Here is a 13,912-nt window from a genome sequence, read left to right on the forward strand (position 1 = left end):
TGGGTAAATTGCATAACAAGGCAGCGATTTGCGTCCAATTGACTTTAAGTGGAAATGGAGAGCGCGTTTGTTTTTCGCATAAAGTGGCTGCGGAATTGATTTTGGAATGACCCCAATGGAAAATTGTTGAAATAATATTAAATTTTAATTAGAAAATAATAACGTACTGCACAAAAGTATATATGTATTATGTATAATGCTGGATTTATATAAATGACAATGAGCTTTAATAAGACGAAATGTACCAAGAGTCTGCAGTAATACTAAATATCAAATTTAAACGCCCGATTTCCAAGCTCTATGTATAAATGTATGTTTATATGGTATGTATATCAATCGCGATATAAGGTGATAACGACTCATCGATACAAACTAGTATATCTAGTTCTTCAGGAACTTTCCATCACAGTAATAATTGACTTAAGTCCTTGCGCGAAGATTGTCACGTAATTGGCACCTCATAACCAGGGTAATATAGAAATAAAACGAAAAGGCAGACCTGCTTTTCGTGTAGTTACTGAATAACTACTAGGGCACTATACTCCACATTACTCCGATGCTACAACCGTGAAGTATTTCCATAAGTGAACTGTGCAGTTTACTATGGTTTGACAAAGTTGAAATAGAAACCAAAAATTATTTCATATCCTTAACACATCTATGTCTATAGTCCAGCCAACTTTTCCGAAGCGACTTCAGTGACTCGGACATCAGTTTTTTACTGAACTGACATCAAGCTTTTTAGATTAAATCAGCTTCATTAGCTTGTTAATGGCTTAAGAAGGACAACGTCAGTAACTAACAACAGTTAGTGTAACTCGCCTTTCCCAGACAACTATGAGATCTTCACAGTGGATAATAGATGACTCTGATTGCGAGTGCTGCCATTTATAACAACATATGCTCTTACTTAATCAGACAAGCACCCAGCAATATATGCCACTTTTCATACAAAATGTATACAAAGTCCATATAAAAATATACGCTAGAGGCAGAAATAATTCTAAGGAAGTTTCAAAAAGCCTGTCAATAATAGGTAAATACTTGGACAATTAGTCCACATTTTACGAAGTTTTACTTTATTGAAAGAAACTTGGGCTTTTAAGAGTCTATAAATAGTAAATATATTAGTTGTTTTTTAGACTTAACAGTAAAAAATCCTTGAAAATAATTCTTATATTTAATTAGTCGTAAATAATTTTTTGAGACTGCAAGTACCAGGCATCGTACTCGGGTCCTACCAAACTGGAAGCCCAGAGTCATTTAATATTTAATGGTTATTTGTATTTAAACTAAACAAGCTAATAGTAATTTGTGTATAAAAATAACTGCATATTAAAAACTATTATTAATGGTACAAATATCCTATTTAAATCTTGGCCTTCCTATTAAAAAAAATATTAATTTAAAACCTGAAATCATTAAGTAACCAATAAATCATTTTAAATTCCAATAGTAGGCATGAGTGGTATCATATATTTGATCATATACAATACTTCAATTAATTTTTAAAATAAAATCAAACAGGTTTAATTATAATCCCCACAATTCACAGGGTCATTAACTGTAATTATGAACCCCACAGAAGTTTTTAGCGGTATTATGGCGATATAAACCAATATACTAGGAAACGACTTCAACTTGTAACTGATATATTAAAATAGAAATCTATGTTATTTCTTGTGTAATCTATTGATAGCTTTAAAGTACATAAGAATTATAAAGTAATGAGAGATAAAATTTAAAAAATGCTTCGGATTAACTGTGACATGAAGTATATAATTCTCATCTAATTTAATTCTAACACTTAGTATAAGTGTTGAAGAATAGTACAACTGTGTTATGGACTTTAATGTAATGATTGTTTGTATTAGCTATGTTGACCGTAATTTCTGTGCATTTTTTATTTCTGCGTGCAAAAATTTGTTTTTGTATAATGTGTATATTAAGAAAGTTATTTTAGCACGTAGCCATGAATCGGTTAGAATTGAGAAATCTGGTGAAAGACTATGAACCTCCAAAAATGATGAAAACATCGATAAATTCAAATACATGTTGGCCAAAAACAGATTATCTATTAAAAACTAGCTATCCCCTTATAACCATTGCTTATGGATTTGTTCAAGGCACTTTGGTTCAAGATTTGATCTGATGTCATTTTAAGTCTGGTGCCGAACATCTGAGCCTCATGTAAAAAATGGACCCCCATTAACATTAATATATAATTTTGTATACTGAGTACGACCTAATATTCAACAAACGCATAAATATAGGAGGCGAGAAAAGGCTTTATTAGTACGACATGTAATTCTGGTAATAGACAAGTGAATGGTGTTTGTAGGATAAGCTAAAACTAAAAAGAGATATCGTTTTCAATCCAAAATGAAGGCTATGCTCACAGCTTTCTAATTTTCTTAGATAACAATGGTGTTGTGTATTGTGAATTTTTTGCTAAAAAAAAATAAGATCATCAACAAAAATTATTAAATGAAAAACTCCGGATCTATGTGCAACCAACTCATGAATTTTGTATCACGATGACGGACACTCACACTCCGCCATCGTTATTTGTTTCTGATCAAGATTAGTACGAATGCTTACGATCAGACACTGAATTTGTCTGATTTGACTCCTTATAATTTCTTCATGTTTGAAAGAATCGAGAAACCAGTCTGTGGAAAGCATTTTAGTAGCCGAGAAGAGATAATAATATATTGAAAACATTTCTAATGTGTATATGGTACAAAAACTGGATTGTAAAAGATGATTCGACGTTTGGATCAAGCACTAGCAGAAGTATGTTCCAGTTAATGGAGAGTAGTATGAAGTGGATAACATCGATTAGCAAGTATCAACTTTTATTTAAAAATTTTTAGATTCAATTATTAAAATATTTTGATCAATGTGAGACAGACAAGCATTTTTATGAAATTGCTGTATTAAAAAAATATAATAAAAATTTTGGTCATCTTATCTTTTCTGATTGTTCAGAATATTTGAGTTGTTCTCTGTGGCATATTCTGCATAGATTATTTCGAAAATGTAAAGAAATATACAAAAATTCAGGATATGAAATTGACAAATATACACAGCTATATTTGTTTATCTGAGATAGACAGGCAGACATGACTGACCGAAATTACGCATAGACCTAATAGATCTGTAGCGATACTACATTGGAGTCTTTAAAGTTTGATAATAAGATTATATATTACTTAGTGTGTGTGTGTCATAAACGGGTTTTAACGGTATATCATATCGAAAATGTAGTTCAATTACAAATAACTTGTAGCTCCGAAGAATTTGAGTCGAGTTTTTCACAATACTGTTAGGTAAAAAGTCATAGCTAAAAAGTCATTTTGATTCCACTATTCTTATTTTTAACTAATTCTAATAAATCACTAGTTTAGTGAAAAATCTTTAATGTTTAAATATTGTTTAACCCTACGTGGTTTAAAGATGATGAACATTAAAGATGTTTAAGTAACGTCTTTTATACGACGCCAAGCGCTTGTTAACTTTATTAAAAAGTGGTATATAATAATTCACCGATTCATATGTAGCGTAATTGTTACTACTTATGAAAGTCTTTAAAGTCAAATGAGTAAATTCCAATATCATATCCGAAATAATTTTTAGCTTAATTAACTTTTAAATAAATTATGCACACAAATTCAAATCAAAAATAAATTTCGTATCTGAAATCTACTTAATTTATAATTAAATTAATTATTTATATAGAATTTCAATGTTTTCCATAGCTTCTAGAATTATCCTTCTGAAAAGGAAATTTGCGTTATAGCACTATATAATTCTTCGCTAAAATAAATACTTTACTAAAAGTCCATTTCATTCTCACAATCTGTAGTAGTATCACTTTAAATTAATGGATCTTAAAATCACTTTTCAAAGCCAACTGAATACCAAAAAGCATTAAAATATCAGAAATTCCAGCAAAGATTCAAGTGCAAATGTTTAAAAAAATGTTAAATCCCACTTCCATGCAGACACATTAAGTCGTTGAACCAACACATACCAAGCCACATTGGTCTGGAATAAGAGCAAAAATTCGATACCCCAATGCATTGCGATGGTCTTCTATTCTTCGTGCATAAATTCATTTATTTGTTTTAATTTAAAATCGCAATCACAGCAACTCTGCTGGTGGGAACTCCGCAACAAGATTCAATGTTGCATTTACACAATGCTGCACCCACAATTTGTTAGTGCTGCCAAATTTCCGCCTCCTTTCCTGCAAGCACAATACTGATGCACTTATTTTTTACCAATTCAATTCGTGCCCATGCGAGCTCATATGTACTTACTGCAGTCACTAAAAAGCACAGCCAATTGCAAAGGGATCCAAACCAATCCAACAAACGGAAAGTACTTGTGTATCATCACAGGCCCACATACTACACGAGTACAACATGTACTCGTACTTATGCCATAAAAAATATGATTACCAAGAATTTTTAGCAAGGACTATCGGTACCTATGATCCTCTTTCTATAAATATTAAATTTTTAAATGTACGGGTATCACCACAGAACGGCAAGGCAAACACTTTGCTGTCTATTTTTCCATTTGTCTATTTGTCCGTTTGTCCATTTGCCTTTCTGACTTCTCTGCTTTTATTTGTAGTATTTTTGGCTTTTAATTTTCGTACTTTTATGCTATAGTAGAAATCGGTAACTAATACAGTTTATACTCCAAAATGCAGACTAATAAATTAATTTTTTATGTGGCTACAATTTTGCAATTTGTTTTCAATTTTCATATTGTGTTCTGATATTCAAAATTTATTGGCCTTCCATTTGAGGTGTGTTGTGCGATTCCTTCTTACATTGCTTCGATTAATTAATTAAATGTTTAATTGCTTTAAATTGTAAAATATAAATGCAATGTAAATAATATTATTATTATAAAATCCAACTGAAGTTACAATGAACTCATAGTGCCGGTAAACATTGAATTTTATTACCAACTAAATTTCTCTCCCTCTTTTTTGGCATAGCCTTCGAATTAGTAGTAGCTAATGTATCAGCAACTATAGTTATTTTGCATGAAGTTCTTTAATAAGTCAACTAATATTCATAGCCAAAAATATGTCATTGCAACAAAATAATCTCATAAGCCAATTTGGCTTACAGACAAAAGAGGTGAGCCTAATGCATGCACACTGAAGTGGGTGGCTCCTGATGCAGTGAATTGTCATCAAACATTGTATGGCGTTACAACGTTGCAGTTCATCGTTAATCTTTGGCAAATATTCGTCTAACAGCCACAGAATATTTTACATCCTTCCTGCCACTCATATATTTGCAAAAGTTCCTAAGGTACTCATATATTTCCACTTTACAGAAATACTTGTTAATAATTTTGATGTTTGAGCACAAAGCAATGAGTTTATTTAGCTGATAACTTTATAGTTAGTAATTCTACTTAAAGCTTATATTTTATTTGAAAAGTAATAGTAACGCACCCTGTAATTTTAATTGGTTGTAATAATCATTTCAGTGTAACACTTTGACTATAAAGATTACAAGTCATTGACCGGGAAACAGTTTTGGCACAAGTTCACATGAATTCGTTCCAAAATTTTATGCACAGATAGGACAATATGCTGGAGTAGTTTATTTGCTTGTACTTTAATTCATTTAGTCAATGAAAAATAATAACATTACCCTTTATCTAATGTGGCACTTAAATTATAGTAATAGTCTGCAATTTGCTAAAGTGTTGTTTTGTCTACCATAATTTAAATAATTCTTTACGCAGAAAATAAGTAAATTTTACAAAGAGCTTCATTTATTTTTATTATTAGCATAAAATTTAAATATAATTATATTTTATAGAATATTTTCGAGCACTATTGATTGTCATAATACACTGACGATCAAATGATTGACGATTACGAAACCTTGAATGATAAACACCATCGCAGATTTAAAAGAATTATGTACTATTATTTGATTGAAACAATCAGGTGCACTTAATATGAAGTTCGGGACAAGCTGGTATCCAAGGAAATGAAGAGGTAGACAAACTCGCAAGAAAAGGTGCGATTTCAATAATGATAGGCCCAGTACCTTTTTGCGGTCTTGAGGCAAAGGAACTCTATCCACATTTTTGAACTGCGCAAAGGAAAAAGAAAGAGTACTGTATTGGAGGCTACCAAGACTACCAGAATCTAACATACTTTTAGAGACTTATAATCTAAAACGCTTCACGAATTACATAGAACAAACAAAGTATAATCTAAAAATTATTACGGGATTACTAACCGGTCACTGTGGATTGTATAATCACCTAACAAAGTTAAGAATCCAATCCAACTCAGAATGCAGATTCTGTAGCAAAAAGAAAGAAACCGCATATCATGTGCTAAGGGAGTGCCCAGCACTGCTGCACAATCGGAGGAAACATCTTGTAGGTTAATTCATGGAACATATGGATTCAAGGCGAGGAAAGGCACTATACTATCTTTTATTACAGAAATCGAACTGGAAGAGATACTACGCCTTTTCCATAGTAATAATAATGAACTATTATACTATTATACCTATTATATGTAATATTATATTTACACTATTATATTCTGTTAAAAAAACGTTAAAATTTTAAAATGTTTTATCTTCTAACTCTCTTTTGATCTATGATTTGGTATCATGCATCGAATAACCGGTGATCGTTATTAAGCTAATGTTGGGATCTTGCTCTCTCGTTCAATATTTAAATTTATATTGAAAGTAATAACAAAGTAGTGATCAACTATCAATTAGTCGACTACCTAACATCTCTCGTACTTTAGAAATTAAATCAAATTGTGAACTTACCTATTTATAAACTTTCCAACTAAAGACTGGTTTCTTTAGTAATTCAAACTAATAACAAAATAAACCCCTTCACTGCACGGATTCATACATTTTATATACAACATACTACACATATATATATCAGAGGTCGAAAAATCCTTCCCTCATTTTTAATAGAACATTTTCTTTTGTGTAGGCACATAGCACAAGCCATAAATATCTGTGTATACACTGTTTATAATTTAATAAATTTTTTATAATTTAATATCATGGATTTTTTATACACATATATTAGTTTTTTTTTTATGTCACAATTGTTGGGTTGGACACCTCTGCATAATGCAGGGAAGAGAAAGTGTGGATGGTAAGTGTACAGTATGGAAAGTTTTAGCGGTGATATGAGAATGAAAGTTTGGTTTATTGGGGAGTATGTGTGGATTGAGGGAGTTAAAGTAACTGCAACGTTCTACCGGAATTAATGCGAAATTAAGTTGCTAGCGATTAAGTTGACGTTACTTTGATAACCCTTGCAAATGCAGAATTGTAAGCTCGAATAATATTAAAAAAATTCGTTGATCTATGCTTTTCAGATACAATATTTTGAATTTTGACATATAAAACTTATTTCTCTATAATCAGAACTAATAAACTTTCTTGGAACAATATACAAAGCACATTTGAAATTATCAGTTAGCTTATCTTGGTTATTACTACTATTTTGAGAATCCGCATTAATAGGAACATTATATACATATATGTTACTTCGCAACCTTTGATGCCTTTCCATTTTACCTGTTAGTAAGCGGTGGAGAGGCATTTTAATTAAGGATTTTTATTGCTCAAATATGTTTAATTTAATTAATTTTTTTTTTTGTTGTTTAATTTCACTGTGTGGCACATTTACATACTTCCATACAATTTAATATATATATATATATATATATTTCTATATATTTTTTATGTATATACCTATTTCTTAATTTTATTTCATTGAAGTAGGAATATAAAAATTTTTCATAATAATTAGTCAATCGTACAACAGTAACTACGACAAAGAAATCCAAAATTGATTATGCATATTTGCGTAATATTAATTTGGACCTGGCATTTGTCACGAGTTTCTTTGGAATTTAGCTTCCTAAAGTCCGCACGTAAAATTTTATGCAGACAACTATTTACAAACGTTTGCAACTTATGAATGGTAGCTATAGTCACATGCCAAGTCTCAGATCCATTCAGTAAAATAGATTTGACGCAGGCGTTGAAAATTTTGATTTTTGTTTTAAGATGAATACTAAGATGGATAATTTCCAAACATTTTCAAGATTAGCGAAAGCCTTCTTGACTTTGCAAAGCCGTGGCCACGAACTATTAACAATGAACGCCACATGACACGAACTAAACAATATCCAATAGCTAAAAAAATAATTCAGAGGAAATACGGATGTCTGAGGCATACTCTTCGCAAGCCAAACACCGAAATTATTCATGCTGCACTCGAGTGGAATCCGCAAGGAAGAAGAAGTCGCGGTCAGCCGAGGACAACATAAAGAAGAACCATCAGTAAAGAAACAAGTAAATCATTTGATGAGCTAAGAGCAATAGTAGTAATAGTAGTAAGAGCGCGATGGTAGTAATTGTAAATCTTTTGCGATTGGACTTAGTACGTAAATGTTATTTCTGAAAATGTCAATAATAATAATAATAAGTAAGTCCACCCGTAATCGGTAACTGCTAACCTTTTTCCGTGGTAACTAATTATGAGTTTTATGGATCCTTTCGTGAGTTTGTTGTTGTTGCCGAACAGCACAACACTTGTATTCAACTCATTGTATTCTTCCACACCCAAACATTCTGTTACACCTCGTGTTATTATTTCAATATCGCTACCCGTACTCGTATCTACTAAAGCTTCAAACGACTGCTCAAATATCTGAATTTTTAAAGTGAAATTCGGGAGCTGTATTCTATCAATTCGTGTTGCTGGACTACAACCGCTTACAATACAGAAATTGTTGTACTTCGTTCCATTTACACACTAGAGGAATGTTCTCAAAATCAAGTAGTCAGTCCTCGATTTTTTTATTGGACTCGCAATCGAATAGCTCTAATGACCCTTCGATCACTTCACACCTCAAGATGAGCTACTTTCTTATGTGAGCGCCACTTCTGACACCATGTGGGTAATCCAAAAAAGTTCGTAATATTTCTTAATGTTTTGTATCATTTACTAAAATTTATATTTAAGTTTTAACTTATTAAAGCTTTTTTGTAAAAATTTTTTAATATATACAACTTTACTTAATTATCTATTATCCGACTTTATTTTTGATATTTTTATTGTCTATCCAAAAAAAACTCAGCTCAACTTAGCTTTTTCCTTCCTCCCTTCTTATCTTTTTTCTCTAATCCTTACTTTCTTTTCATTCATTTATCCACGTTATATATATATATATATTATATAAATATATTAGACATGCAATATATTATATATAAATAATATATATATTATATATGTTTTTGTCCTCTCAGTTTATTGTTTTAACAAATGTTCCCTTATTTGTCGCTGTGTATTCAACTTAATCCATACTCATCAAAACTCTCTCGCTCTCTCTTTCTAATATATTTCATTACGAAATACGACTAAACAATAACAAATTACATAGCAATAAAAAAAGTAAACTCCGTTCACTCACCTACATTACATTCTTCACACATCAAAAAAGTTATACCCCCACCTCCTTCACGACATCCACTGAAACAACTGTAAAGTGAACAAGTCTGAAGTAAAATTGGTGAAGAAACACACCACAAATAAAAGAACAAACAAAAAATTGAAGCACAGAAAGAACAATTAGAGAAGAGTAAAAACAAAATTGAACAAAAATACTGTCTAACAGCACCAAAAATGAAAAATTAATTAAATTAAATTAATTAAATAAAATAAATTAATAAAAAATAAACGGAGTTAGAAAAAAATCCTTCACACAATTAAAATGCAATTTATTTATTAAGACTTTTTTGCTGTTGCGTACATTTTACAATTTGTTGATCATATTTCTTTCCTTTTATTTTATTATTCCTTCTTTGACAAATTCATTATTTGACTTTCCAGCTCTTCTGTCAATTTTAAATTTTCCTCTGTTATTTTTAGAAGGTTGACTAAGTCGTTTTGAATCTCCCGACCAATTTCCAATTGCCTGATTATTTCTGATTCTGCAGATTGCACAACTGGTGAAGGAACCACTGGTCCCTTTGCAGTGACAAGGTTATCATTTGAACTTCTTTAAAATAGAATAGAACATGTTATAAAATTCCACAGGCTTGATTATAAACCTCGTGTTTGCCTTCTTCCGGCTGGAGATGTCTGCGAAATTTTCCAAGCCTCTTTGGTCTTTTTCTGAGGCTCTCGAATATCGCATGTATCCATTCCAAAGACTCCTCTTAGCTCTCTGCTTTTGTGCACATCACTAGTCTATGTTAAGCAAATTAGCCATTGAACCTGTATTCCATCAGCGTTACATTAATCTATATTCTACCAATCTATCATGGTTTCTTGAGCAAGTTTATCTTAATTCGGTCCCGCGCAGTCATCTACTCGTGTATTTTTCTGACATAGGTCAGTCCTCTGCTTTTAGCTTGTATCCCGTTAACCATGATGCATACGCACTCGATCAATTTCGTCGTGATTTTCTCATCTTGTTTAACGTTTCTAAAGCAAGGAGCGCCTCTTCTGTCGTGTTTGTCATATGAGGTGTCTGTGTGCTAATTGATTAGGATATCATCGAAATATTTATGTTTAGTATAATTGCTATTATACCTGAGTAGTTTGAGCCAGTAATTTTGTTTAAGCGCTTTGTATTCTGATTTTAATGACTGTCTGTTCCACTGATGCTATCGTATGTTTATTACACATGAGTAAAACAGAAGTAAAATTTACACAAAAATACTTGGAAATTTGCTGGTGGAACGCGCTTGTGTATAGACAGTGTTTACTCAAAGTTACAATAATGAAATATTTAAATATATTATTACTATGATGAATATCAATCGATCCGAAGTAGAGTATTTGTCTTGGATGTCCTGGTGTATATCTTGTATATCTTGTACTGATTGTGTTTTCTTCAAAGCTGTTATTTTAAAACGTACAACAAACGATCGTATTGAGTTAAGTTTTGCTTTGAATACTTCTTTATCTTGAAGTATTCTGTTTGTTTACTATGCCTTCGGTTGAATAGATCTTGATATGAAAATATTCTTTTGTATTTAACTTGGAATTATATTGACTACAGTAGACGTACTACAGCCGGTCGTAACGATATAATTTTAAATTCAAGCTATTCAATCGTGTAAATTATTTCTTTTTGTATCGAAATTTTCTATGTGCAACTAGTGCTAATTTGAACTTGTAATCCCCAGGTGTAGTATGTCCCTTAGCAAATATTTTACAAGACTCTGTATGAACAATAATGCGCGTCTTAAATACCTAACCGACCGAGCTTGTTCGTAGAGTATCATTTTTATTTACAGCTGTTCTTGTTTAAGGGTCAGTTAGACAGTAGGTAACGTAAGAAATTAATTCAAAGCGAAATGCACAACCAACCAAACTTGTGTGTTTGATAAGAACGAAATAAACAAAAACGGTGTACTTTGTTTATTTCATTCCCATCACATACACAAGTTTGTTTGGTTGTGCATTTCGCTTTGAATTAATTTCTTACGTTACCTACCGTCTAACTGAGCCTTTACATTTCTCTTTACGGCGAATATTTTTGGCAGTTCTTGTTTTCTTATTTCGCTATTCTGCTGTTTTGTTTTGATTACTGTAAAATGTATTTTAAAATGCATTCGGTGCTTCTTTTGTAATTTTTAATTTAGTTTAATAAATATTAATTTAATAAATATAATAATTAAATTTAAAAAAAAATATTAATATTAATATATTATTATGTAGTTGCAAAATAGACTTATTAGAGGAAATTAATTGCGTTATATTCAACTAGCCCTGTATGGCAAGCTATAGCGATCGCTGGCTTGCTGCTATTGATTGGTGGTATATGATGTCTTCTAATCACTATTAGATTTTGCCCAAGCTTTTCCACCATACAACAGAATTGGACTGGGGCGGGATTTGCAAGACAAGATTTTCGGTTGGTGAGAAAGGGTTTTGTTTCTACATTGTCGTCAAATTTATTTATTTTTATAAAAAATTATATTTTAATTTATTGAAATTTGGCTGAGCATACAACGTTGTTTCGAGTATTGCCACGTCATCAGTGATCTTAGGAAATATTCGAATTTTTTTGGGTTAATAATGATGAGTACTTGGGAATACTAGAAACAGCATTGTATGAGCAGCCAAATTTTAATAAATTAAATACAATTTTTGTCCTTGTCTTTTCTTTGCTAATCGAATTCGTCTCAATTTTTTGAAGTTGGGAATAATTGTACTGACAGTGTGAGTATTTATGTATTTATGTTTTGAAATTAACGAAATATGCCAGGAATATCATACTTTCTAACTTTAGATAGAAGAAAACGTAAAATAAGAAGACACCTTGTCTGAAGCTTTGTTGATTTTTCCTTATTCCAGTGCAGCAGGAAAAGGTAGTTAACATTATTTTACATGTCGCATTGGTTTTGTTAGAATCTAACATTCAAATACTGTGGCGCAAGAAAAAAATCTAGTGAAAGTAGTAAAAGCGACCCAGGGGTGAAGAAAAAGAAATTTATATTGATTTGTATTCCTTGGGTTTTTTTATGGATTTGACACAGGTTCTGGGGGTGAATTAATCGGTTCAACGTCACATAGTAATGAAATTTGATATTGTTATGGACATGAGATATTAAAAAAACTGTAGATCTTTTTTATTACCCTTTATAGGTATATGGTGATTCTATAAAATCTGATTCTACCTCGTGGACTTAAAAATCTCATATATATTATGCCGATTGGATTTAGCATTGCTGGTACTTTTCCTGATTTAAAATACATCACAGTTATAACGTTTAATCAATTTGATGACGATTGGCTTCATTATTTGAAATCATATGTTAAACAGAATGGCGAGATTATTACTCCTTTATCTTTGTTCTTACTTTAAGCAAATATTGAAATATTACCAAACAAGATATTCGTTTTATAGAAGGCTTAAGAGTTTATATACCTTTTATAAGTAGATGTCTTAACGTTGCAGATTTAGTTTTATGTGGTTAATTTTTTTCTTCTACGTTTATGTGAAAAATATAGAATATATGGGCTCCTAAATAAGCTCCTAGAAAAAGCTCCTAAATGAGCTCCTAAATGACCTTCTAAATGAGCTTCTAAATCAGGTCCTAAATTTAATTCTTGTAGTAATTTATATAAATTTACTTAAAAAAATTTCAGTCGTTTTAGTTCTAAAATTCATTGTACGATAATGCATCATATAAAAAGTTTTTCACATAACTATTATTCCCTTGTTTTTAGCAGCTATATCATATATCCTATCCCCTTTTATGAATTGAAGTATTTATCATGCAGTCATCTTCTTAATCCCAAAGTCATCACTGCCATCACAATGGATTTGCACAAGAGAAATAAATTGCTTGGTTGATTGCCATCAAATCGTTAATTGATTATTTCGCTACGTCATCATTATCAGTAGAAAATTAACTTTTTCCAATATTCTAGGGATTTCGTTAACAATGTTTTTTATACTGACAGTGAATTAAAATAAAAAAAAATTTATTGACAATAAAATATTTCTTTAATATTTACAGGCAGATGAGATATTCCCTTGCCAAAATAATTTTCTTTGAAAAATGTCTTCTTATTCATATTTGCGAAAATATTAATTATTTTTTATATATGCTTTAAAGTCATTAGAATTTGTATGCTTATATATGTATGTATTGTGAATCGAAAGTACAAATAGTTATTTGTAAAATTATTGTTTAATAATATTTTTAATAATATTTAATAATATTTATAATTTTGAACATAAAACAGGGCACATACATATTAAAGTGATTACTTTAAATAATTAAAATTAATTATTACAAAATTTTTTTTATTTTTTTTTGTTACTGTATCTACATACGTACGAATGAAG

Source organism: Teleopsis dalmanni, chromosome 1, assembly GCF_002237135.1.
Source record: "Teleopsis dalmanni isolate 2A chromosome 1, ASM223713v2, whole genome shotgun sequence".
Classification (NCBI taxonomy): Eukaryota; Metazoa; Arthropoda; class Insecta; order Diptera; family Diopsidae; genus Teleopsis; species Teleopsis dalmanni.